At 43.0% G+C, this 25,383-nt stretch overlaps 1 pseudogene; it reads right to left on the minus strand.

The window, feature by feature from the left end:
* Positions 1-4,875: 4,875 nt before the first annotated feature.
* Positions 4,876-14,595, minus strand: LOC142422819 (forkhead box protein H1-like; annotated as a pseudogene).
* Positions 14,596-25,383: the final 10,788 nt, after the last annotated feature.

A 25,383-nucleotide genomic window follows, 5' to 3' on the forward strand; every position in this document is an offset into this window, starting at 1 on the left:
TTTGTCTGGGTAATCTAGAGAACCAAATTCACAGAAACTCGTTCATGTATAACAGAGTTTAATATAGGGTAAGTGTACATTCAGAAAGCATCCAAACCCAGTCCAGTCCAAGTCCATAAGCCAATGTAGCCCTTTTTCCAACACTGATCTGCAAAGTTCTCCTCAAAAATCACACAATGACACCGAAAGCAGGTGAATCACAGGCCAGTGTGTGGAAAGTCTTTGCATCCAATGGCAGTGTAAGCATCTCATGGATGGGAGGGGTCTCCATGTGGCTTCTCCAGCATTCATCGCTACATCAGTGTAAGACCATATGGCTTCTCCTCAGGGATGTCTCACAGGAATTGAGCCCTGCCAGCTAAGGCAGCTTCACACTGATCCGACCATCAGAGAACCAGAGGTCAGAAAACTAGAAAAGGCCAGACCAAGTACCATTTATCTGTCTGCCCTTCAATTCATCCCACACGTGTTATCTGCCAGGTTGGCATAATAAACTTTAACTACCTCAACAGAACTCAGAATAATGTTCAGGGACGTTTAATGGATGAAGGAAATGTTCAAGAGAACTATAGAGGAATAGGAAAACTAGAAAACCTACACCAAATAGAATTCCAGAAGATAAATAATAAAATAACAGAATTAGACAACATGGTAAAAGAACAGAGTAAAAAAAAAATCAAAGAAATGGATCAGAATTAATGGGCTTGAAGACAATTCTCTTGACTACAACCATTAAGAGAAATTATCAACAAAAAGAGCAAAGGAATTCACAGGAAGCCTAAGAATTGGTTGGGGCATTATCAAGAACAAGAGCCATCTCATTCAAATTCCGGAGCAGAAAGAAACTAAAATTCCTACAGAAAGAATAGTACAGGAAAACATGGAAGAACTCTTCCCTAACACTCTAAAAGAGAAAACCACTATTCAAGAAGCTGAGAGAACTCTTCCAAAGAATATAAACATCCCAACAGATCAGTTAAATTCCCCAATTCAAGAAAATGGAGAGAATCCTGAGAGCAGCAATGGAAAAAATAACAGTCATGTAGAAAGGATAATCATTAAAAAATGCTTGGATTTCTCAGAAAAAATCATGCAAGCAATAAGACATACATTAAACCCTAAAAGTTTAAAAACTGCCCGAATCTTATAGCTAACAAAACTATCCCTCAAATGACAGAGAAATTAGAGTATTTCCAGACAAGGAGAAAATAAAGGATTTGTAAAAACAAGACCAGCATTATCAGAAAAAAAATTAAAATAGTAGAATGAACCCTTTATACAGAGAATCAGCAATAGGAGACAAACGTAAGAGCAATATGAAGACAACACAGCCCAGAAATCACCACACTGAAACAATACTCAAAACAGCACAGAAATATCAGGACAGCAAAGAAATCAATAAAACCACACACATACTCACAAAACCACGCATCAAAAATGACAGCAATACACTTGCATTTATCAATAACGTGATACTCAAATATGATTATATGAAAATAATTTAATAAAGAATAGGAGACTGGATAAGAAAACAAGACCCATCAATTCACTGTCTACAAAAAACACATTTTAGCTAGAAAGGCAAAAATAGAGTAAAAGTCAAAGAATGGAGAAAAAAATTACCAAGCAAATGTCAACAACTAAAAAGCAAAAATGCCCCTTTAAATCTCTGATATATTACTCTTCAAAGCCAAAAACATCACGAGAGACAAAAGAGGCATGGCATATTGACTAAAGGAACAACAAAACAAGACGATATAACCATCATGAAAATGCCAAACAATGAAATACCCTCAAAGAACATGAATAAAATTCTTATAGAGTTGAAGAGAGATATATAATACAGCAATAATAGTAAGAGAACTCATTACATCACTCTTGAGGACAGACAAATAATCAGAAAAAAACTCAGTAAAGAAGTGCAGAGTGGAGGCCCAAAGCCCATTTGTTGGCCACTGGAGATCCCCTCACAGAGGAGTCTAGGGGAGGAGATGAGTCAGTCAGGGTGCGATATAGCACCGATGAAGAATACAGCTTTCCTCCAGTTCCTACATGCTTCTCCCCCCCCCCCCCCCATGATCCAGAACTTCTGGCAGCTCCCTGTCAATGTAACCATTGTTGGATAATCTTCAGCCAAAATTTACTTGCATGTGTTATCATTCATAATGTTCTATAATTTGAGAATTCTGTTGGTTTATCTTTCTTTGGAATGGGTATAAATATGAATCTCTGAGAGTCAGTTAAAGGCCAGAAATGGATTTAGTGCTCCCAATGTAAACCAGAGCTTTCCTCAAACCTAGAAACCAGATATTTAAGTTCTACCACATACTCTTGTTAAGTTGCTAACTTAGGGACAGGGAGTTGTCCCTCCCATGCCTGAAAGGCCCCATCGAAGAGGTTGGAAATAAGTCAGGCAACCATTACACACCTATGAAGTCCCCAAACTGAGCATGCTCATACTCAATACCCCAAACCAGGTTGGAGTAACACCTGGGTGGGCCAAACTAAGCCCAGGCTCATGATGTCACCCAGGTAGACCTAACTCAGCCAATGGGGTCAACCAATATCATCAGCCACACTTTCCCCCAGCCAGGGAGTGTGCTAGAATAAAGACAGGGAGCAGGCTCTGGGACACTCTCTTACTCTGCTCCTGGTCAGCAGTAGGTAGAGGGAGAGACTCTCCCTCTACCAAGAGCATCAGCTCCAGGCTTACTGGGGCCCATAAACTCTTGGTCCACATGTTCTCTGCTTCTAGGATTTGGGGGCTTCTGGCCTCCAGGGATTTCTGGCCACCCTTCCCCGCCCCCCCCACAATATGTTAGAACTCTTGGGGGTGAGATATACCTCGGTATATACCTTGGCTCCTGCTCTGCATGAGATAGAATTCATGGTGAAACCTGGTTTGGGATACAAGTGAGTTTTAAGTAAGTTAGAAGAAGTTTCAGGTTTACATAGGCATCTGCAGGGCCCCTCACCCTGTGCCACCTATCTGGAAGCTGTCAGAACATTACATGCTCACTCCAGGCTCCTGCCTTTTTCAATGTTTCTGCGGAGAGGCATGGTGGATGACTCTTGTCGACTCCATTGGCATAACTGAATTTGCCTGGCCTAGGTGGGTCAATCCAGGTGCAGCACCCACCCAAGTGTACCTCCCCTTCCTGGCCGGAAGCCTGAACCTCTGAGCATGCACAGTGTACCACTCCTTCATGGCTAGTAGGTCAGACCTCTGAGCATCCCCAGTCATTATGCTAGCTATCTTACAGACCACAGTTGTTAATCCATTTGAGACTGTAAAACCTGAAATTTGTCCTTTCCTTCATTAAACCCCAGTTGGATTACAAAATGGGCTTTAGTGTGAATTCTTTCGTCATGCAAAGCCAAGAACCGAGATATTATCAACCCCAGAAACCTAGCACTCCTTTAGAAATCCTATACATACATGGCTTCACCAACAGAAATTAATTTCTCCCACATGTATTAGAGATTAAATCTGAGCACACAGGTTTGTAAAGGGAGATGTGTAGCAGTGACAGTCAAATATCTATTTACAGGGTCCTCAAATAGATTACGCTCCATTGAATTGTTTCTGATCATTAACCAAGAATGTGGATAATCTTGCCCTTGAGCAGAATGCTTTGGAAAGTAGTTTGCTTCCAGCCAGCACAGGGTGGGGTCATATCTCTTTTAGGGGCTTCCTTCGATCTGGGCTTGGTGGAGGTCTCCATACTGGGGATCGTCCATGGGTTGAATAGTTGTGAATCATGCCCTTTGAGTCTCTACTGCCTGCCTGGGCCAGAAGCACTGGGGCAAGATTGGAAGCCCTTGTGTCTAACAATGTATGTATCTCAATCATAGTTGCATTACTGCTTTTGTAGTCCTATCTGTAATTATTAAGAATTGAACTGCCAGAAATCACACATTTCATGACAGATTCCTTTCCCTCCAATGCTTTATTTAACTTCCAGATTGTGAATCCCTGGACTCCATTTTAGCCTCATGTTAAGGAAACCATGTCTGCAACAAGGGTCTGTGTGCAGCATTTTATTCTGTTGTGTATAGGGTTGCTATGGGCTGGAACCAACTCTATAGCACCTAATAACATAGAGACTAGCATGGCCTCCCTTATCTGGATGATGTGTCTGTATCTTTGTGTTGTCTTTGTCTATTTTATTTTAGTTGTTGTTGTTGTAATTTCTTTTATTGTTAATGTGTCTCACCCACCCCCACTCCCCACTGAAACCCATAGGACCAATCTCCATTCCCTCCCCGTCCCCGCAAAGGTGCTACTTCCTTCTAAGACAGTTGAGATGGGCACTGGCTGGAATGTCTCTTGGGCTCTTCCTCCTTTAGGCCAGAGCCAGGGAAGGGAGGTGACAGATCATAATGTATAAATTGACAGATGGACAGAGGGCCAAAAAAGATGGTAGAGGACAGGGCCACTGCAGGGAAATCCCCATCCCTTTGGCCTTGCAATTTGGGGGTGGGGAAAGGCATAACAGACCACCAGGGCCAGCCAGATCTGGACCTAGCTTGGCTGCCACACTGTGGTGCTGGGAGTCATCCAATAAATGTTGCCTTAACATGGCTCAGTGCTGGTGATGTGAGGATGCAGTCTCTTATATAACAGGGCTGGGGTGCGCCTACCTCCAATGTCTGGACAGCAGCCAGCCAGGGGCTGGGGCAGCCTGGTCCTGATGGTGGCTAGAAAATATATCATAGATCCACCTGTTTGGAGGCACACCCTGGAAGAAGGCCTCAAGATCCCACAGCAGCCAAGGGGATCCTCAGACGTCAGCAGCCACCCCCAGAAGGCTGGGCTGGAGGTGATTGGGCACCCAGTGGAGGAAGCATATGGGAGAGGTGCCAAAGGCATAACTACACTGGGGGTGTATATGGGTCAGTAGGAAGTGGGCAGCAAAGTGAGGCCCCATGTTGTCCATTAGACAGTTCCCGGGTGACTGAGTCTCCCGGAATAATTGAAGGGGCCACTTCTTGAATTCTGGGGAAAGGGATGAGAGTTGAATAATCCCCCAAGGGATGTATTGCCTTCACCCTCATGGGCCCAGGGAGTGGGCAGAATGGGCATAGGTACCTCTCAGAGGACTGGGTGGTATGGGCATCCTTTCCTGGGCACCACACCCCATGCTGACTGGACTGAACTTTCCTTTGGTGGTAGCAGGGGCCAGTGTGACCCCCATCCCCTGGGTCTCCCAGCAGGACTTGATACTGAAGCCCTCATGGGGTGTTGGTGGGGCACTGGGAGGCTAGTAGAGCCTGTTCTGTAGGAATAGGGGCCCAGGTCCTTGATGAAGGCCCCTCAAGCATCCCTGCTCAGCTAATGCCCATATAGAGCTGAGTTCTGCAGCCTCAGGGCCTCATCCAGGACCAGGCTCACATCCACCACCCAGAAGTTGCCCTTTGTTTGGAGCTTCCAAGGGTTCTTGGACACTTGGTGCAGGGGACAGGCAGGCTTGTGTGGGATCACCCACCCTGCTTCCCAGGACCCCTGCCCAGCCTGTGTCTGTCTGTCTGGTTAAGACATTGGAGGAACATGGGTTGGGGGAGATATTGTTTTGGATGGAGTCTCTCCAGCCTTCAAAGTCATCCCTGAAGAAGGGGGAACACAGCCTGGACCTGCCAGATGACCTGGGCCAACTTCTGGGATGATGCAACCTAGGTCACCAGGGTGATCATGGCAAGATAGGTATAGTGAGGCTTGTCATGTCACACGTATGTTTTTTTCCCTTTTTGGGGAGCTGAAAGAGGGAGACTCCACCCTTGGGGCCCAGGGGAGGAACTCTGCAGTGTCCTATGAGGGAAGCAGGCAGCCCGGTCTGGTACCTGGCAGGGGGAAGTACACAGGGCACTGAGATTGGATGAGGAGGCAAGGCTCGGCTGTCTTTGTCTACTTTAAGACAAAAAGTGTTCACCTTAAATTGTATTTGAGATGGGGTCTCTTTTGTCCTCTAAAACAGGTTTTAGGGGCCTAGATCTGGCTTCAGGGCACCAGCACTTGGTTCCTTGGTGATCTTCACAGTGGCCTATAGTTTCCGCTCCATTTGTGCTTCCCTATCAGAACCTAATCCGTTATTTGACATCTCAAAGGTAATTGATGTAAAACATACTCTGTGTCCATGTGAGCTTATTAACTCATCAAGGAAAATCTTATTCGCAAACGGGATTTTTTCCACAGATATAGGACATAAGGACTAACAGCATATATTTATAATGGTCACAAGTTAATCAACAACAAGCAGACAAAATGAATATTTTGTGTGTGTCCCTAGCATTTCACAGTCTCTAAGGGGAGGAGGAAATGGAAGAAAACTATAGTCAATTAATGGTAAGTAGTGAAAGAGAGTGGAGTTTTCCCATGGGAATCCAAGGGAAGGAGTGGCATCCTGAGGGAGAGGAATCACCCAGGCCTCACAATGGAAGTGATATGGATTTGGATCTTCAAGGGCAAGAATTGTCTTAAAGTTTAACTTCTGAGCACTGGGTTTGCTTAAGGGTACAAATAACTCTGAAAGCCCTAAAACCGCTTGTAGAGTTCCCAAGTGGCTTATACTTCGACTGAATTCCTTCTAGCTATTAACCTGGAATGTGAACAGGATTACCACTAAGCCCCTAACCCGACCAGGGAGGGCAGTCTTCCTTCAGGGCTTGCTTGGATGTGTCCTTGATTGAGATTGCTGTACTGGCATGATATAGACCTAAGGCACGCCCTGGCTGCCTGTGTGAGAAGGTCCTAGACCGTCTAGTCAGCTCTCTGCTTAGCATGAAACACTTGTCTCAATTATAGTGCCATTCCCATTTCCACAGTCCCATCAGCTACTATGCTTCTGTCCTGCCAGTCAAGCTTCTATGACCATTTTTCTTTGTCCTCACAGGCCCTATTTTGGCCTATAATTCTCCACAATCCCTTGGAAGCCATTGAAACCTTGTGCTAATCATCTCCATCATCCAAATGGTGTGATTTGTCTTGTCTTTTCCCTTTTCTGGCTTAATAAATAGTCTTCTTGAATTATGTTTGAGATTTGGAGTCTCTTTTGGTAACTTGAAACACGGACAGGCAAGGCTAACTCGGGACAGATGGAATAACAATGGTGACCAGTATTTTTGAAAGAAAAAGGACATTCTTGTTATTGTTCTCAGTGGCTATTGAGTCGATTCTGACCCACGGTGACCCAATGTGTACAGAGTCCAACTCCTCTATCAGGTTTTTTAGACTGACAATTTTCACTAAGAGACAGTCAGGCTTAGTCTTCCAAGACACTCTGTGTGGATTCAGACTGTCAAGTTTAAAGTAGAAATCACGGGCTTAACCCATTTGTGGAACCCAGAGACTCCTATGATGAAAGACATCCTCCACGTAAACTATACCGGTACTTTTCTCTGGTTAGTTAATCCAATTGTATGATGAAATACTAGAAAGAGCAATAAATCCTTAAGATTCTCTGTGATACCTAGGAATGTGAGTTATGCCCATAAGTCTAGCCTTAGCACAGGTCCATATGAAGTTCTAAAGAGAATGTTCAGCAAGACCCCACAATCGACTACAATGCCCTTCAGGGTTTCTAGGCTCACTTCCTGAGGAACAATAGTTGGAGGGAGGGCAGGCCACACCTAGCGAGGTACATGAGAGCCCAGCATAAAGAAGGGAAGTGGGGCAAGGGAAGGGAGAAGCGGAGTGGGGAGAAACTGAGTGGATGGCATGGGGGAACAGGGCACTAACCCACGTTGGGGAGAGTATTGGTTGTGTCTCTACAGAACTGGAACATGCATACGGACCCCACCATGACACACCAAAATAGGAGGGCAACGTGAAGTGTGGAGGAATACACAAAGAGACTGGATCATACGCCAGCCCCAACCAAAATTAGCCCGACCCCCACCATTGAAGGGAGTACCACAGAAAATGAAAATAGGTTGTCTGGTGTAGGAAAAGATCTGACCTACCACACCACACCCAGAAAGAAGCTGAAGCAAAGGAAGGAGGAAAAACAGAGCAGAGCACACCTGGGCCCACTAAGCTCAGAGGACGATAGCCTGGCTCAAAGGGCCCATTGTACAGACAGGTCCATACAGCTGGCCCCACGGCGAGATGTGACATCCTGCACTGACCCATGGCCCTACAAGGGATAGCACCTGAGACACAGTGGGGATGTGAAACTGAGCTGAACCCACCATGCTGAGGCAAAAAACTGGGGGAGTGCAATGAAGTGGTGGGGGAAGCAGCACAAAGGTGTCCTGAAGGAGGATAAAGGATGAACTTTGGGGCCAGGACGTGGCACCTCATCAGACTCACCGGGAAAACACTCCTGAAGGCCAACAAACAGACCTCGAACTACTTACAGATCTTTTTTGTTGTTGTTGCTGTCTTTTTGTTGTTTTTTTTCCTCTTCTTTTAAATTTTGTACGTCAGTGGCTTTTTTACTTGTCTGTATGTTGGTGTTGCTGCTGGTGACGCCATGTTCTTATGTGCCACTTTGGTGCTGTCAAAGCCATCTGCATTTTTATGCACATATTACTATATCTGCAGGTCCACCTAGATAAGATAGACTGGATAAACTATGTGAGGAGAAAATAGCGGGACCAATGGTCCCGGAGGGACATAAGAGTGTGGGAGGTAGGGGAAGGGAGGAGGTGTTGACCAACCCAGGGACAAAGGAACAACAAGTGGTTCAAAACCAGGGAGGGGATGCGAGGACTGGTAGGGAATGACCAACAGCAAGGTAATGGAGGAATTACTAAACCAGAATGAAGGCTGAGCATGGTAGTGGGACAGGAGGAAAGCATACGGAAATAGAGGAAAGGAGGAGGCGGCAAAAGGCATACATAGAAGCCTAAATACAGACATGTACATATATAAATATATTTATGATTATGGGGGAAATAGACCTATGTGCATACATTTATAGGTTCAATAATAGAGTAGCAGGCGGACATTGGGCCTCCTCATGCACACTCCCTCAATACAATAACACCTTGCTCAGCTAAACGAACATTCCATGATACCCACTTTCCTGATATGATCACTGAAGACAGACTTGTGCATAAGCAAACGTGGTGAAAAAAGCTGACGGTGCCCGGCTATCAAAAAGTCTGGGATCTTAAAGGCTTGAAGGCAAACAAGCGGCCATCTAGCTCAGAAGTAACAAAGCCCACAGAGAAGAAGCACACAAGCCTAAGTGAACATGGGGTGTTGACTGGATCAAGTAGCAGCACCAAAGAACAAAAGCCATCATTGTGTGATCACCTTCCCCACATAAATGCTGAAGACGGATGTCTGCATAAGTAAGTGTGGTGAAGAGAGCTGATGGTGCCTGGCTATTGAGAGATAAAGCATCTGGCGACTTAAAGGCTTGAAAGTAAACAAGCGGCCATGTAGCCCATAAGCAACAAAGCCCACATGGAAGCAGCACACCAACATATGTGATCATGAAGGGCCAAGGGGACCAGGTTTCAAGCAACAAAGGTTGGGGGGAAAACATATCATCGTGAATGGGGAGAGTGCATGCTGGGGACCCAATGCCCATCTGGAGACAACTGGACTTCCCTTGCAGAGGGGTAGTGGGGAGGAGATGAGTCACTCAGGGATCAGCGTAGCAAGAATGAAACTCAAAACCTTCCTCTATGTTCTTAACCCACCCCCCCAATTATCATGATCCCAATTCTACCTTGCAAACCTATTTAGACCAGAGAATGCACAGCGGTTCAGTTGGGATCTGGAAACACAGAAAATCTAGGACAGATGAACCCCTCAGGACCAACGGTGACAGTGGTGACACCGGGAGGGAAGGGGTTGTAGAAAGGGGAAACCGATCTCCAGGTTCTACATATAATCTCCTCTCTGGCTGATAGGCCAAAGGAAGGTGGGTGAGGGGAGACACCGGGCAGTGTAAGATAAGATAAAATAATAGTTTATGAATTATTAAGGGTCTATGGGGGAGGGGAGAGAGGAGGGGGGGGAGAGGGGAAAAAGGAAAATGAGCTGGTTCCAGAAATCCAAGTGGAAGGCAAATTTTGAGAATGATGAGGGCAATGAATATATAAGGGTGCTTTGCTCAATTGATGTATGTATGGATTGTGATAAGAGTTGTATGAGCTCCAATAAAATGATTTATAAAAAAAATACATGTGAAGCAGCATGGTTTTCAAATATGGATGTTCATTAAGACCCTCCATTAACTAGGAGAAGGAAAGACCACCAAATATTGGGTTCCACTCATCATTTGGACAAGCATCAGTGTAAATGAAAAGTTCCTAAGGCAAGAGACGCGGCCTGGCTTAAGCACCACTGTTGTAGATCCAGGAAGCCCCAATGACACTGTGGGATAAACATTTAGTCACTCGACTAAAGAAAGCCAAGGCTTTTTGATCTGTTAAAAAGTAATAGTTTCAGAAATTCTAAGGAGCAATTCTACTCTGTACTGTACGGATGCTACGAACCAGAATTGACACTGAGTATTTGTGGTGAAATTTATTCTTACATTTCTTCCTTCTCATTCTGTAATGCAATGCACTATCCATTCTGTAGAAGACATATATAACTGTCTGTTCCCATACCTCATCCTTATGTCAACTAAGTCCACATGGCAGAAGCATTCCAGCCTTGATGATCCCACGATTGTAAATCCTAAATCCAAAGGTGCAAATGGAATAAGGGCTTAAGTCTGAAAGAAAACTGTCAGGACCCATTTGCCAGGTCCCCCATGTGGATTAAGCCTCTCGTGGATCCTTTGACCATAATCAAGGGATGTGAATAGGTTTGCTTTCAGAGAACTGTGACGTGGATTATGGTAGATGTAGTTAGGTTAAAATGTAATTCCTTATCTTCTGATCTCACTTTTTTGTTTGATTTGTATAATTTATTTTTTGTAATTTTTATTAAAAGATCATTTTATTAGGGACTCTTATAACTCTTTTTACAATCCATACATCAATTGTACCGAACGTATTTGTACATATGTTGCCTTGATCTCACCTTTGACCCACATTAAAGTCGATCTAGTTTTCAATATTTTCGGCTTTCTTTTTGGTTGAGTTTTATTCCAGTTTAATTTGGTTATTGTCATTGGATGTTCATTTGCTTGGTTTTTGCAGGCTTTTCTGTAAATGAAATCCAGGAGAGGTAAATCTATAGATCCAGAAACTAGGGGCATTGCAGGAGAGGTTAGGAGGAAATGGGGAGCTAACTACAATGACTACCAGAAAGAAGGAAAAGTTCTAAATTGATTGTGGTGATGATTACACGACTCTTCTTAAAATGACTGAACTATTGAAGTATATGATTTATGAATTATATACCAATAATTTTTTTTAGTTACAGCCCTGCAAAACCTATGAGACAGTTCTCTCCACTCTCCAGAGTTGCTGTGAGTCAGAATCCCCTCATAACAGCATGTTTGTTTTGCGGACTGAGAGAGCATTTGCAACACGGAAGTGGGCAATACGGGTTAGCTGGAGTTTATTTTTACTGATCTCTTAGAAATAGAAAATTAACCTCTATATAAAATATTTCATCATACACTAATTGATAACAGCTGAAGAAAGATGGCCCTTCTACTCTCATAAGAGTCACAGTCTCAGAAACTCACAGCAGCAGTTCTTCCCTATCTATATGGTTGCTATGAGTTCCCAACAAATTGTAGGCAGGATGATTTTGAGTTTTTAAATTAACAATGAATGTCATTACCTATTTCTGGTTGTGGTTGCATCAGTCTCCATTGATAAGTATGTACAAAGAATATCATTAACTCCAAGTTCCAGTTCATCACACAAGCTGGCATGTACATTAGTACATTATAGTGAATTAGCAAAGGTAACTACATCTGTTGATAGATTCATAGTGCAGGATTCTTTCATTAGCTAGAAACTGTCTTCTTGCCAGTCATTTTCCTTAGAGCCCTTTTCTTTTTAAAATAAAACATATTATTGGGGGATCTTACAGCTTCTATAAAAATCCATACATCAATTGTATCAAGCGTATTTGTACATATGTTGTCATTATCATTTTCAAACATTTTCATTCTATTGAGCCCTTGGTATCAGCTCCTCATTTTTCCTCCCTCCACCACCTTCCCATGTGGGTGACCACCTTCATAATTTATAAATTATTTTTCTGTTCACTTCTTATGCCATCTGCTGTCTCCCTTCATTCATGTTTCTGTTATTTGTCACCCTAGGGGTTGGGTAGGTGATTAATATGTCAATCACTGTGATCAGTTCCCCTTTTCTCCTCTTACCTTCCCACTACCCTCAGAGACCCATTACTCCAATTACTGTTTCTGAGGGCTTTATCTATTCTGGATTCCATGTGTTGACAGCTCTTTTCTGTACCAGTGTACATGCTCTTGTCTAGCCGGATTTATAAGGTAGAACTCGGGTCATGATAGTGGGAGTGAAGAGCAGGCAGGGGGAGTAACTGTAAGATCTCTCTCTCCGGGCTAGAGTTACACCTTGGTCCTTGGCTCCACACGAGAAAGAATTCATGCCGAAGCCTGGCTCATGATCCAAGTGAATTAAATAAGAGTTAAAAGAAGCTTCAGGTTTTACGTGGTGCCCATAGGATTCCTTTCGACCATGCAGCCTGGCAGAGACTGCTTGGGGTCACGCAAAGATCTCTCTCCCAAGTTCTCCTCCAAAAAAGATACTTCCAAGTTCTTTCTCAAGTTCTCTCCCCAGTTCCTCCTCTCTCCCCCTGGCTCCTGCCTTTTCACGGATTCCAGGGGGAGGTGTGGTGAACGACCCCAAGTCGATCCCATTGGCTGAATTGCAATCACCTGGCCCAGGTAGGCTGATCCAGGTTTAATACCCATCCATGACCACCGGCGGGAAAACCTAGGCTTTTGTTCTATGCTTGGCTCTCCTGGGCATGTGTCAATGGACATCCCTTCCCTGCCTATCTGCCTAACATTTACACCTGAAGAGACATGGACCCAAATCTTTGGGGTACTGGATGATGACATCTCTAGCTACTTCCTGTTGGCAAGGGGGTGAAGTGGGGTTTGGGGTCCATACCCTTCCTACTCTGTTAGAAGGGGTTGTCCATTTAGAACCCAGGATGGATAAGGTCGAGGTGTGTTTAGGAGACGGTGGTCCTGGGAGTGGCACTCATGGTTCAGAGGCCTTGGTAACCTGAGAACTGGAAAACAAACAACAGGTGAACAGCTTGAGACATGGGTAAGATTGTAAGGTGGCCGTGCCCTTGAAGTTAGGTTAGTGTCAGAGTTTGGTCATTGTAAACACAGGAACGGAGGAAAGGAATTCACTGGCCTAAACGCTGTGAGGGGTTTGAGGTAGAATCATCTATGCAGCCCTCATCTGTCCTCAGGTGGCGATGAAATATCATCCTCAGACCATCCAGTGGATCACAGTAGTATTCGTCTGTTCCCATGGTTCCTGTGGGGGAATCTGAGGCTCGTCCACTGTGAGGAACAACTGGAAGCTGTAAAGGGACCTGGATGAGGCCCGATGACTATGCAGGTGTGCAGCTTGGACAGCAGGTCTCAGCCTATGAGAGGAGCTGGACATTCAGGTATCACTAGGAAACTATGAGAAAATAGAAGTTATTCAAAAGACATCTGACAGACTCAGTAAAATGTTTAACTACAGGCTTTCCTGACACTTTCAGGATGGAGCAGGTGCATGGTGCCAGGGGTCCAGGAAAGGAAATAAGGACAGAGGTGGCTCCAGTATTAAAAGGAAGTTCACTGACCTTCCTTCCATGTCGATGCCCACCCTAGGTTTCAGACCAGTAACAGTTACCTCTTGCTGTTGGGCCATCTGGATCGGGCGCCTTCAATCCTCCTCCTCCGTTGCCAGCTGCCAGCTGGCCTATGGGTGCCTCCCCTCGAGGTTTTGGGCCTTAGGACAGAGGCCAGCCCAGTGGCCAGTCTGCTCACAATGGACGCATAGCGTCTAAGGAGGCTCATTCCGCTCAGGGAAGTTCTGAGACCAATGGCTTGGTTGCCGGCAAATGTAGCACTTGGTACCTGGTTCAAAAGTCTGGGTAATCTGGGAGGCATTCGATGGGTGTCTGCTATTGAATGCAGCTAATATCTGGGCATGCCTAATATCCTTTCTTGCCTCCTCCCAGGCTCGGGCCTCGCTTTCCTGCTCCCTATTTTAAAAAGCTGTATTGGCTCAAGCCACTATCTCCTCCAGGGTCGCTCCTTCAGGCTTTTGCACTAGTTTTTGGACTTCCTTGCTAATGTCCTGGGCGGCCTGTGTGAGAAATTTGTCCCTGAGCAAGACTTCCCCCTCATAGGATTCAATATCTACAGCAGTATGATTCTTTAGAGCTTCCTTTATGGGCTCTAAAAAACTTACAGGAGACTCTGTAGGTCCCTGGTGAATCGCTGTCACCTTGGCATAATTAATGGCCTTTTGCCTACCTGATGTTAGTCCACCCGTGATGCACATCAGGAAATGTTCCCGTGCTCATTTGTCCTGATGTTCACTGTGACTCCAAGCAAGGTCTGTTAAAGGTACAGCAATATCCCCTACAGGGTACCTTTCATTCATGACATGTAACTCCTCTGCAAACTTCCTAGCACCTTTGAGCACACGCTCTTTTTCAAAATTCGTCATGGTCTGTCCCAGTATGATTATTACATCTTTCCAGGTTAAATCATAGGCTAGGGTGAGGTGCTGGAAGTGTTCTATGTACTGTTCGGGTTTGTTAGAGTAACTGCCCAAGTCACTTTTAACTTGCTTGAGGTCAATTAGGGTAAATGGTATACAAATTTCTTGGGGACCAAGCTCCCCTGCTGCCTCTACTACAGGTAGAATACTCTGGGCTGCTTCAGGGTTGAGGCAATAGTTTCCCTCTTGTCCAGGGTCCATCAGGGGGTCCTGGGTGCACTGGGAATAGACATGCCTGTTTTACCTTAAAAGGAAGAATGCTCTAATATACGGCATCTCTGTGTGACCTCTAAGCCACATGGAAGAATCACACCAGACTGTGTGATCACGAGGTGTCACACACTTTATTTTAAATTGTAATAAATCATCTTATTGGGAGTGGGTCATACGACTCTTATCACAATCCAGACATGCATCCATTGTGTCAAACACATCTGAGTTTTGTTTTTTTTTCATTTAAAAAAATCTATCTTTTTAAAAACATCATTTTATTGGGGGCTCATACAACTCTTTTCACAATCCAAACATACATCCACTGTGTCAAACACATTTGTACATTTGTTGCCATCTTCATTCTCAAAACATATGCTTTCTACTTGAGTCCTTGTTGTCAGCTCCTCATTTTTTGCATTCCCTACCCACTCCCATCACCCTCATGAATGCTTGATAATTTATTAATTATTAAAATTTTGTCATATCTTACACTGTCTGATGTCTCTCTTCACCCATTTTTCTGTTGTCTATCCCACAGGGAGGATGTTATATGTAGATCCTTTTAATCAGTTCTCCCTTCCTACCCCACCTTTGCTCCACCCTCCCGGTATCAGCACACTCAGCAAGGGTACTGAAGGGATCATCTGTCCTGTATTCCCTGTGTTTCCAGTTCCTATCTGTACCAGGGTACATCCTTTGGTCTACCCAGATATGCAAGGTAGAATTGGGATCATGACAGTGTGGGAAGAGGAAGCATTTAGGAACTAGAGGAAAGTTGTATCTTTCATCATGGCTACACTGCACCCTGACTCACTCAACTGCTACCTGCAACCCTTAAGTAAGGTGATGTTCAGTTGCCTTGTGATGGATCTTGGGTCCCCAATCTGTACTCCCTCTCATTCACAATGATTTGATTTTTTTGTTCTTTGATACCTGATACCTGATCCCTTTGACACCTCATGATCACACAGGCGTATGTGCTTATTCCATGTGGGCTTTGTTGTTTCTAAGCTAGATGGCTGCTTGATTACCTTCAAGCCTTTAAGACCCCAGATGCTACATCTTTTGATAGCTAGACACTGTCAACTTTGTTCACCACATTTGCTTATGCACTCTTTTGTCTTCAGCAATCGTATCAGGAATGTGAGCACAAAATGATATGAGTTCTTGTTCTTTGCTGCTTGATATCTGAACTTTCAGCAACTCGTGATCATTCAGATTGATGTGCCTCTTCTATTTTGGTTTTATTGCTTCTCACCTAGATGGCTGCTTGTTTACCTTCAAGTCTTTAAGACCCTGGACGCTATATCTTTTGATCGCTAGGCTCCATCAACTTTCTTCACCACATTTGCTTATGCACCCAATTTGTCTTCAGTGATTGTGCCCGGACGGTGAGCATCATGGAATGCCAGTTTAATAGAACAAAGTGTTCTTGCATTGAGGGAGTACTTGAGTAGAGGCCCAATGTTCATCTGCTACCTTAATATAGTACATAAAATATATATATTTCCCCATTGTCTTATATAAATTTACTTACAAATGTACTCACTTTTATTGAGATTTCTATAAATGCCCTTTGCCTCCTGTTCTTTCCTCTATTTCCTTTTCCTTTCCTCTTGTCGCAGTATTATGCTCAACCTTCAATTGTGTTTCAGTAATTCCTCTTGGTTACATTACCTTGATCAAGCCCTACCAGGCATCCTACACCCTCCACAGCACCGATTTGGATCACTTGTTTTTCCCATGTCCCTGGGTTTGCTAACACCACTTCATTTCCCACCACCTAGCCCTCTCCCATATCCTCCAAGAATCATTGGCCCCATTGTTTGATCCTCCAGAATGTTCATCTAGTCTATCTTATTATAAAGACCTTCAGAGATAATAGCACGCACATAAACAAAATAGAGCAAAACAAAGCAACAAACAAAACTACCACAACAAAAAAAAATACCAATGGAAGGAAAAAAAGGCCTGTAGTTAGTTCAAGGACTGTTTGTTGGCCTTTAGGAGTGTTTTCTGGTCGAGTGTGATGGGGTCCCGTGCCCTGGCCTCAAAGTCTATTTTCAGCATTCCCTGGGAACTTCGTTGCTCTGTTCCCCTTGCTTTTCTGTTGCACACCCTTATTGTTTTGCCTCGGTGTAGTCGGGACAGATCGGGGTTAATTCCCCCACAGTGTCTTCAGTGTTGCCGCTGTAGGGCTATGGGTCAGTGAGGGATGTCATGTCTCATAGTGGGGTCGGCCGTATGGTATTCTCTGTTGATTGGCTGCTCTGAGTGGGGATATCTCCTCAAGGCTTGGTGGGCCAGGATGTACTCCACTCTCTCTTCCTCCCCCTCCATTTGCACCCATGTGCTCTGATCAGACATGTCCCTTTCCCTGAGCTGAAGCTTCAGTTCTGTCTTCTGAAATAAATTCTTCTGGTGGGAGTGGCAGCTGTCCACGTAGTTTGGACTGGGACCAGCCTCTCAAACCTCTCTATTGGTTCCCTAATCCATGCCGGTATGTTGCATTCACATCTTGAAGCACCGGGTTGAAGTCTGGTCTCTCTTTCCCTGTGGAGATATAAAGAGTACCCTCCCCTTGGCTGGTTAGTGCCCTGTGCCCCCACTTCCCATTTATTTTTATTTTTCCTCCCCACCTTTTTAGTTGGCTACCATACGTACTGCTGAATTTGATCTGGCTCCTGCTATGCTACCTAGACCTCACATCAGAAATGTTTATATATAGTAGCTGTTTCCCTATGCCCCCTTTGTACTTTTTTTATGCTTACCTCAGCAGACTCATGTTGTACTTGTCCTTTCTGCTTGGCAAACTTTGCTTAGCACTATTTCGTCCAATTCTTCCCATGCAGTGATATGCTTCATACGCTCATCACGGCCTTTTAGCCATGCATATTATTCCATGTATTTATGTCCAACAGATTTTAATCCATTCATCTGTTGATGGAAAATTGAGTTGTTTCCAACTCCTTGCAATTGTGAACTGTTCCGCAATGAATATTGGCATCCAGATGTCTGCCCATGGTTTTTCTTGCCTCTTCTTGGTATATTCCAGTAGGGTGATTGCTGGGTCATATGGTAGCTTGATTTCCATCTGTTTTACATATCACCAAATCCAGTTCCATAGTGGCTGTGCATACATACATGTCCACCAGCAGTGCATGAGAGTTCCTGTCTCACCACAGCCACTCCAATGCTTGCTGCTTTCTGATTTTATGAATTGGGCTATCGTTGAGGGTGTTAGGTAGTAGAGTATTATATTGTGATAGTGTATTTTAGATTTAAGTAATAAGACCTTTGTTTGATGTCTCATTGCTAAAGATGTTTTCCCAATCCTTGGGCTCTCATATTACTCTCGTGGTGAATTCTTATGATGTACACAAGTGTTTTATCTTCAATATATCCCACTTGTTAATTTGTGCACTCCCTGTGTTTATGTCCTTCCCTATTTATGATCGTCTATGTATTCCCTGCGCCAAAATTCTCAGGTTGGTCCCAATTCCGTCATTGATGGCCCTAATATTTTGGGGCTAACCTCCAGGGCTATGATCCACATTAAGTTTATTCTTGTGCATGGAGTTAGATAAGGGTCTTGCTTCGTTTTTCTGCAGGTAGATACCCATTTTTTTCCAGCACCACTTTTTGAAGAGGGCATCTGCTTTCCATTGGATAATTTTGGGCCCTTACCAAGATCAGTGGTCTGTACGCTGATGATTTTATTTCTGGGTTTTCAGTTCTTTTCCATTGGTCTGTGTATCTGTCATTATACCAATACCATGATATTATGCGGTTTTGACAACTGTGGCTTTATTATATATGCTAAAGTCAGGTAAAGCAAGCCCATCTACTCTGTCATTCTTGAGGATTTCTCTTCTAATTCTCGGCTTCTTCCCTCTAAATATGTAGTTGGTGATATTTTTTTTTCCATTTCTTTGAAGAAGATGAAGATTATTGTTTGGGGTTTGCATTAAACTTATATAGTGCCTTGAGCAGAAATTGCATATTTAATATAGTGAGTCTTCAAATCTAAGAGCTTGGAATATTCTTCCATTTGTTGAGGTCACCCTTAGTTTCTTGTAATTGTGTTCTGTAGTTTTACTCATATGTTGTTGAATGCTTTTTCCACATGTATCGATATTATCATGAGGTTCTTAAAGTTTTTCATGTCACTGTGGCAAGTAATACTAATGGTCTTTCTTATTTTGAACCATCCCTGCATCTCTGGTGTGAATCCCACTTGGTCATGGTGAATTATTTCTTTTATATACTTTTGTATTCTATTGGCCAATATTTTGTTAATGAAATTTGCATCGATGTTCATTAGGGATATTGGCCTCCAGTTCTCAATTCTTGTGGAATCATTGCTTGGTTTTGGTATCAGCGTTATAGTAGCTTCATTGATGGAGTTTGGGAATTTGCCATCTTTTACTATGTTCTGGAAGAGTTTGTGTAGATTTGGTGTTAGTTCTTCCGTGAATACTTGGCAGAATTCTCCTGTGAAGCCATCTGGTTCTGGGGATTTTTGCGCTGGTAATCCATTGATAACTTTGTCTATTTCTTCTATTGCTATGGGTCTGTTGAGATTCTTGACATCCACCAGGGATAGTCTAGGGAAGGAATGATTTTTCCCCCCAAGAATTTGTCCATGTCTTCTAAGTTGTTGAATTCATTGGAGTACAATCCTTCATAGTATTGTGTAATTGTCCTTTTGATTTCATTACTGTGAGTTGTAATGTCCCCTCTTTCATCCCTCATTCTTACGATTGAAATTTGTTCCCTCCTTTCTTTGGTTAGGATTGCCAACGGTGTGTGGGTTCTGTTTATCTTTTCAAAAAAACTAACTTTTAACAGCATTCATTTTGTCCGCAGTTTCTTATTTTCCCTCTCCTGAATCTCAGCTCTGATTTTTATTATTTGTTTTCTTTGCTATTAGTAGGATTGTCCTGTTGACTCTGCTTTAGTGGTTGTAAATTTTGTTCCAGCATATCAATCATAAGTCTCTCTTCCTTTTGCAGGTGTGTATGCATTTCTATGAAACTTCCTCTCATATGTGCCCTTGCTGTATCCCATAGGTTTTCATACATCGTGTTCTCATTCCCTTTGTTTTCTAGAAGTTTCCTAATTTCATCTCTGATTTGTGCCAGTATGCACTCCTTTGGCAATAGAGAGTTATTCATCCTCCCGTTGTTTGCCCTTTTCTTCATCTTCTTTTTGTTCATTTCCAGCTTTATGACACTGTGGTCAGAGATAGAGCTATGTATGATATAAATGTGTGTAAATATATGTAGATTCACATTATTCTCCAGCATGTGGCCTATCAAATACATGCCATGTGGTCTTGAAAATAATGTGAATTTTTTTGTATTTGGATGAAAAGCCCACTGTTGGCCGCTGCCGGATCAGACAGAAAGTGCGAGGTCTCTTTTAACCAGAGAGCCCATGGCACCCCCAGGACAAGCTGCAGCCTGCTGTTCGCTCTGCCCCGACAGAGTCTGGCTTATTTACACCTAGACAGTGAGTACCATGGGGCAGGAGTTGGGCACATTGTGTGGACACACAGGGGTGACTGAGGTAGGGTGGTAATGTCTGATAAAGGGGTTGGGGGGATGTCTGGGGAAGGTGTCCACTGGCACAGTGGTCGGGGGAGGGGATCGCTTAAAATGGCACTGGGGTATCACTTAAATGACACAGGAGGATCAGAGGGGTTACAAAATGGTAATACCCCCCCTCTGATTCTCCTGTGTCATTTTGATTCTCCCTTCTATCCTCCTGTGTCATATTAAGGGATCCCCCTCCCCACACTGTGATAACCAAGTGTCATTTTTAAACTCCTAAACACGAGCCCCAAAAGAAAAAGCTACTGAAGTACATGGAGTACAAGAACGGAATTGTGGAAGACTCTTGGGGTCAAAATCTTACTGCTTTCTGCAAAGAGAAGATTTTGAGTATCTGATTGGTCCAAAAATGGTGTGCAGAGTATGGTAACCTTATTGAAAAAGTGGACAAGGGAAATGCTAAAAAGCGCAAGTGTGGATCAGGTCAGCCACCATTATTTTCCGAGCTGGAAGACCTGATCTGTGAATGGGCTGTTGACAGGAGAGCAAAGGCTTTGGTTGTGAATAGGGCTCAGATTCAAGAATGTGCCCTTGAAATGGCACCATAGTTTGACATAGTCACCAAAGACTTCAAAGTATCACAACACTGGCCGGATAATTTCCTTCAGTGAAATGCACTCTTTTTAGGAAGATCCACAACATTGTTTAGACTGGAAGATGCTCACGTTATTAAGCGAGCACTTGCATTCAAGTCCTTTATTGATGATGCTGATTTCTCTAAATACAATATTTCCAATATGATTACTATGGATGAAACTGCAGTGTTTATGGGTCATCATCTGAAACCACAATAGAAGAGTGGGGTGCCTCCTCAGTGTACATTCCCTGCACTGCTTTCCAAAGTGCATGTGTTTCCTGTAATTGGGCAATTCATCTGAATGGCACCAAAACCCCACTTTTAATCATTTCTAAGGACAAGAAGGAAAAGATTGAATGTGTTTGGGCGTTTTTATTCTGGAAACTGAAAAAGCCTTGGCCACAAAAGCAGTTATAAGGAAGTGGGTCAATTTAATGCTGCCGCTTGTTATGTGAGGGAGCCAAAGAGGCCTGCTAGTCTGTGATGCAGCCAGCATTCATTGTCCTAAGAGACATGAAGACATTTCATCACGAAAGAAAAAATAGATCAAATAATGATTCCCACAGGAATGACAGCCTATCACCAGACTCTTGATATTGCAATAAACAAGCCATTCAAGGACAATTTGCACATGGAAATTAATGACTACATTGAAAATAGAACGGAGAGACATCAACGTGGAAACTTTGTGAAACCTAAACGGCAAGAGGTTGTGACTTGGGTAAAGAATTAATGGGAGAAATCACTGACAGTTGCATTGCAAATGCATGATGAGCAAGCTACCTTGACAAGAAGTATTCATTTAAGGACAGTGCTATTGCTAATATGAGAGATTTGGTCCACCAATTCTGAAAGAAATGGAGTCAGAAGGAATTCACCCAGAAATTTAGGGTTTGAATTGTTATGATAATGTTCCAGAAGATGATGACATGGCTGTCATTGAATAAATGAGCAAATGTATCATAGATTGTTGTACATGGAAATAATGGTAGTAACAAGAAATTCTGGATACAGTGGGATTCACAGTTTGTCTGATTATGCTAGTTTGTGATGACAACAACTACTGTACCTTATACAGATAATACGTTTCCTTTTTTTTGCGAGCAACAATAATGTGTACCATATTCTGCTTCATAGAAAAATAAGACATCCCCTGAAAATAAGACCTAGCACATCTTTGGAAGCAAAAATTAATATAAGATATTGTCTTAGTTTTGGGGATAACAGGGTAGTAACTCTTTCCTCCCATCCCTCAGTTATGCATAGAGGGAGATCACCAAAAGTTTATTTCCCATGTAGTTTCCACAAATGTATCTTGAGCTTCCACTGTCATCCAGATTCTGAAAGCAGAATTCTCACAATTTAGGCTTGGTACTATTCCCTACCTTGACTTCAGATTATATGAATTACGATCTGTTGGTGATCTTCCACGTGGATTTAGTGGACATCTCATTTAGAAGGATGGTTTTTTTTGAGACAAGCCACCATCTAGCTGAGAAGCAACAAAGTCCACATGGAAGAAGCACACCAGCCTGTGTGATCATGAGGTGTCCACAGGATCAGGTATCAGCCATCAAAGATCCAGAACAAAAAATCAAGTCTACATGAATGGTGGGGGAGGGGAGAGTGGATTGGAAGCCCAATGTCAACCTGTAGACAATTGGACATCCCCTTAAAGAATGGTCACAGGGAGAAAACGGGCTTGTTAGGGTGCAATATAGCACCTATGAAGCATACAGCTCCCCTCTGTTTCTTTAATGCTTCCTGACCCCCAATATCATGACCCTAATTCTACCTTACAAATCTGGCTAGACCAGAGCATGTATATGGGGACAGATATGAGCTGGAAACACTGGGAATATAGGACAGATAAGCTCCTCGGGACCAATATTGAGAGTAGCCATACCAGTAGGGTAAGGGGAAGGTGGAGAAAGAAGGGGGAACTGATTACAATGACCTACGTATAAACCCTACCAGGGGGATGGACAAAAGGTAAGGGGGTAAAAGGAGACATCGGACAGTGCAAGACATGCAAAAATAATAATTTATAAATTATCAAGGCTCATGGGGGAGGGAAGGAGAGAGGGAGGAAGAAAGGGGAAAAATGAGGAGCTGATACTAAGGGCTCCAGTAGTAAGAAATGTTTTGAAAATGATAATGGCAACAAATGTACAAATATGCTTGACACAATGGATGGATGTATGAATTGTGATGAGTTGTGTGAGCCCCCAATAAAATTATTTATATTTTTAAAGAAACAATAAATACAGACATTCTTCTTCTGGAAAAAAAGACCCCAGACACTATTTTATTTTAGCCTGGCATGATCTAATTTCTTCAGTTTGCTATAGCACCCTTATTTTCTGTGTTCCCTTCCTGAGGGCAAGTATTGAGTAGGGACATGATCCAAGAACTAATTGTTCTTAAGTTGGGCTAGTGTGTGCCCAAATCCCATTCCTGTATCTGTTTCTTGTTGTTGTTTGTTTTTATCTGCCTTTGGCTCCCTTTCAAAACCCCTTAGCTAATTTTTGCTGGAGAGTCTTATCGATTCTCCTCCTGGGTCATAATGATCTTCCATTATTATTGTTTTTGATTAGCCCCGGTACAAAATTTTTAAAGGAATGTTTTATATTGCATCGGCCACAGGTTTACAGAGTAGGTTTCTCATTCAACAATTCCTACACATTTAGTTTCAGCTTTCAGCGCATGCATTGCGATTCCCCCCATTCCCCGGCCCCCCGGTACCATTACATATCTCACTTCCTCTCAGCATTTCTTGTGTCCCTGACCACTTTTGGTACAATTTTTAAAAAACTCTCTTGAGGGAGGAATATTGGGCCAATATAGGCTTATTCCATATCATAGTACATGAAGTATTCACTTGTACAGAGTCAATTCTTTCATAGTTGGATGTTATTTACACAAACACTGGGGATGAATTGTCAGAGGAAATTTACAATCTTAATCACTAAGAAAGTCAGCCATAGGTCTTTTAAAAAATCATTTTATTGGGGGCTCGTGCAAGTAGTATCAAAAATCCATACATGAATCCATTAAGTGTCAAGCACATTTGTACTTTTGTTGCCCTACTCAGTTTCAAAACATTGCTTTCTACTTGAGCCCTTGGCATCAGCTCCTCATTTTTCTGCTCCATCCCTGCCACCCCATCACTCATGAACCCTCGATAATTTATAAATTATTATTATTTTGTCATATCTTACATAGGTCTTTTTTATCCTTTTATTTAGTCTACTTTTGTCTTTGTGTCCACGTGTGCTTTTTGTAGACAGCATATTGATGGGTCCTCTTTTCCAATTGATCCTACTACTCTCTATTCTTAATTGGTACATTTAATCCATTTGCATTCAGTGTAATTAACAAGAAATAGAAATTTACTGCTGTCATTTTTCTATGTATTGTGTGTGTGTGTGTATGTGTGTGGTGCAGGTGCACCTAGTTTCTTTCTTTCTCTTTTAAAAAAATCATTTTATTGGGGACTCTAACAACTCTTGTTACAATGCATACATCAATTGTATCCGACATAATCTTACATATTTTCCAGCATTCTTTTCTAGACATTTACTTTCCACTGAGCCTTTGGGATCAGCTCCTCTTTTTTATTCCCTTCTTCGTGCCCACCCTACCCACAAACCTCATAGCACCTTGATACAATGTAGATTGTTAATTATTTTCAAATTTCACATTGACAGCTGTCTCCCTTCTCCTCTAGTTTCTGTTGTTCTTTCCCCTGGATTGGGGGTGTTTGGTTATGTGCCATTCATTGCCATCAGTGCCCCCCTGCTTCTCCACCATCCCCCCACTTCCCTGTACCTTTTTGGTGTCTCTATTCCCGTTCCTGTTCCTGAGTTCCATGTGTTGTGCATTTTATCTATGGCCTATACCTATGTACATGCTCCCATGTAGTCTAGATTGGGAAGTGGCATGATAGCAGTGGAGGGTTGGAGTGGGTGTGTGAGGAAGCCTCAAGGGGTCAGAGGTATATTGCTTGACCCATTAGTGCTCTACTTCATCCTGATTGACTCATCTCCTCCCTGAGACCCCTCTGTGGAGAGATGTTCCACTGTCCATAGATGGGCTTTGGGTCTCTGCTCCAATCCCCTCCATCCTCCCCAATGCATTTTTGTGTTTGTTTACTATTTGTTGTGAGTTTTTTGACTCCAGTTGTCGGTGCTCCTGGTTTCTTTACCCACATAATTATCTGTACTAAGTTAAGTTCGTTTGTGACATTTCTTATTTCATTTATTGATGCATTTTAATGCTTAATAAATCTTTATGGCTTTTTTCTTTTTGTTTTAATAAGATTTATTT

This window comes from Tenrec ecaudatus, chromosome 12 (genome assembly GCF_050624435.1).
Source record: "Tenrec ecaudatus isolate mTenEca1 chromosome 12, mTenEca1.hap1, whole genome shotgun sequence".
Lineage (NCBI taxonomy): Eukaryota > Metazoa > Chordata > Mammalia > Afrosoricida > Tenrecidae > Tenrec > Tenrec ecaudatus.